The sequence below is a fragment of the Miniopterus natalensis genome, chromosome 11 (genome assembly GCF_054644295.1).
Source record: "Miniopterus natalensis isolate mMinNat1 chromosome 11, mMinNat1.hap1, whole genome shotgun sequence".
Classification (NCBI taxonomy): domain Eukaryota; kingdom Metazoa; phylum Chordata; class Mammalia; order Chiroptera; family Miniopteridae; genus Miniopterus; species Miniopterus natalensis.
The window spans coordinates 21,795,562-21,798,228 of record NC_142091.1 but is presented as its reverse complement, the minus strand read 5'-3'; the positions used below and the strand labels follow the sequence as shown (position 1 = coordinate 21,798,228).

The following is a 2,667-nucleotide window of genomic DNA, read 5'->3' as shown; positions in this document are numbered from 1 at the left end:
TACAGAAAAATTGGCCATCAAAGTTTAAAACTTTTTAAAAATAAATGAAACAAACAGATGCCAGTATTTAGGATGCATAATCAACAAGCCAGTTTTTAACACTGACTTTCTTCCTAATGTTCACCAATTAAAGGTTCTTGTTTTTCATCTAAGTGTTCATCAGCTAAGGTAGCTTATCTTCAGGAATACCTAAGTAATCTCTGTAGCTAAAGAAGGCAGCATAGAGGGTCTTTTTACTGTGCACTCATGATCACATGCACAAAAACAAACCAAACTTTCAGTTTTTTTGCCACAAGAACACCGCCTTATCTTCTTGTCCAATCCCAAGGTCATTCTGCACAGAGCAGTGGAAACAATTTAAACCCCTAAAAGAACATGAGGAAGAACTGGAGGGTGAAAAGATACATATGCCATTTGCAAATCCTTAAGCCTTATGAAGGGTTATCCAAGAATCATCTCCTTTCCTTCTAATCCAAAGTATCAGTGCTGGCTCAATCCCAGAAAGCCCTGGAAGCAGCAGAGAAGTGCTTCACTGCTCTGAAGATGCATTCCCGTGTCTCGCTGAGAGAAAGCAGCTGCCCAAATACCAGGCCACATAGTGGTACTGAGTTGGATCGTCTTTGTCTCTCTCCATATAGTGTCTGTCTATGAGGGATTCAATTCTCTTTTTCAAATTTCCAGGCTTTACTGGCAATTCAGCTGATTATACAATTCAGACACTAGAAGATTATGACCCAGAGTCTTTCTTGTCTTTATTCTGATGATTAACCTGATACTATCTGTCCTGAAACACCCTCTCAGTGGTGCTGACTTTCTTCAACGGTTTCTTTCACCTGAATTTGAAGGATCTTGCCTCGAAATAACTTGGGCTTGAATTCTCTGTTGGGAATGAATGTGTCCCCAGCCTCTACACCTCCTTTCCTTTGGGACTTTTAATCAGAACTCGTGCTTTGCCACATGCCAGGCCCTGTAACGTTCTTTGCAATTCACTGTCCGCTATCCCAGTGGCAATTTTCATTTCTTCACAGCTGAATCCATCCCCTTCGTTGAACATGAGAAGCACCAGAGTCTGAAACAGGGACACCTGGAATTCTCTCTTTCCTTCCTTAAACTCTGCTCTTAAAACAGCATGTCCCAAAGTAGTTTGCCACCGAAGTGTTCAACCACTGTGCTTTCCGAGATAAAATGTCTTAAATACTTCCTGAAGTTTAATCATTTCTGGAGTTAAATGTACATCCATAGGTGTGTATGTTGGCCAGTCTCCTGTAGTAAGTATATTGATTCTGCATATACTGCTTGAAAGGAACCATGACGTCCTTGGAGAGCCCCATGTCCTTGAACATGCCTTCCAGCTTGCTGGTGAAAGCAGTGCCACATTCATGCTTTAGTTTTGACAACATAGATTTTTTCAACATCGACTGGGGCACTTTTACCAACAAGGAGTCTTTTTGCCAAGTCTTTTTCATAAAATGCTTCAGACACCTTTACCACAAGTAAACCTGAATATTGTTATGATTTTGTCAAGGATCCTCTCCAGCTCTTCATCTGTTGCTTCTTTATTACCTGCCTCAATTTTGAATCAACAGACTCTGCGATCAGTTCTGCAGGCTTATCTGGCCTCTTGTAGATAAACCTTTCCAAGGATTCCTTCATCAAGTTGATGAGTTTCTCAATTCTCTGAAAGCACACCTCTATCACATGGTCCACAATGTCCTTAAAATCCAGCATTCCTGTACCATATCTTTATCTTTTTCGGGACTGATAACAATCATTGTCCCAAAAGTCTTGACGTACTCACTTCAGTGCTGCAGCAGGATATCCTGCCCACCCTTCACTCGGCTGAACAGCTGGTACATCCGAGTGAGGTCGGGCACTCTGTTCTCATCAAGTAAGTGATCAAGTCCTTTCTGCAGAACTGCTGTTAAATGTTCTCCTAATAGCTCTTTCTCCACACAAGTGATCAGTGGTTTCCGTGTGCTGTGGTCTAAACACGCGATTACTCGGTCTCCTTGTTCCTCTAAACATTTACTTACATGGTTCAGCTATTCTGGAACCTCGCTTTCTTGCATTTATGTTTGACTTTCTGCAGCATATAAACAATATCTTCCAAAACTTTCAGTTCAAACGAATCTTTATATACCTAAAGATCAGAGAGCACACTCAGCAGACTTCGCAGTAAGCTTCGGTCAACCGCTTCACCATTTCTTTCTTGGTCAATCAATAGCAGAATTCCATCGATAGTTTTACTCTGAACTATTTTATCACTAATAATATGCTTTCTAAATAGTTCTAATCCCATATCCCAGATGAAAGGAAGCACGGAATTCTGAAGTACATAAGTGCGATCCAAAAACAGAAAAATATGTCTGACCATGATTACTTGGATGCAATGATCTTGCCAGCGTGTGTTAATCTTCTTTAAAAATAAAACATTATCTAGTGAGTCTTCTCTAAACTGAAGAGTTGTGCTTGGACATGATATTCAGATACCTGGTGGAGCTACTTGTAAAGCGTTGTGGAAACTATGAGGACAGCGATTTTCAACAGCCTGGTAGAGCTCTTCCAGGTTGTATCAGATGGAGGTACTGCTTTGTATGGCTTTCACTGCCTCATGGAGCTTCTGCCTGGTGTCCTGAGTGTAGTTACCAGGCAATTCAGGTCTGTCTG

The 2,667-nt window shown here is 41.1% G+C and overlaps 1 pseudogene; it reads right to left on the bottom strand.

The window, feature by feature from the left end:
- Positions 1-529: 529 nt before the first annotated feature.
- Positions 530-2,389, bottom strand: LOC148091942 (cullin-4A pseudogene; annotated as a pseudogene).
- Positions 2,390-2,667: the final 278 nt, after the last annotated feature.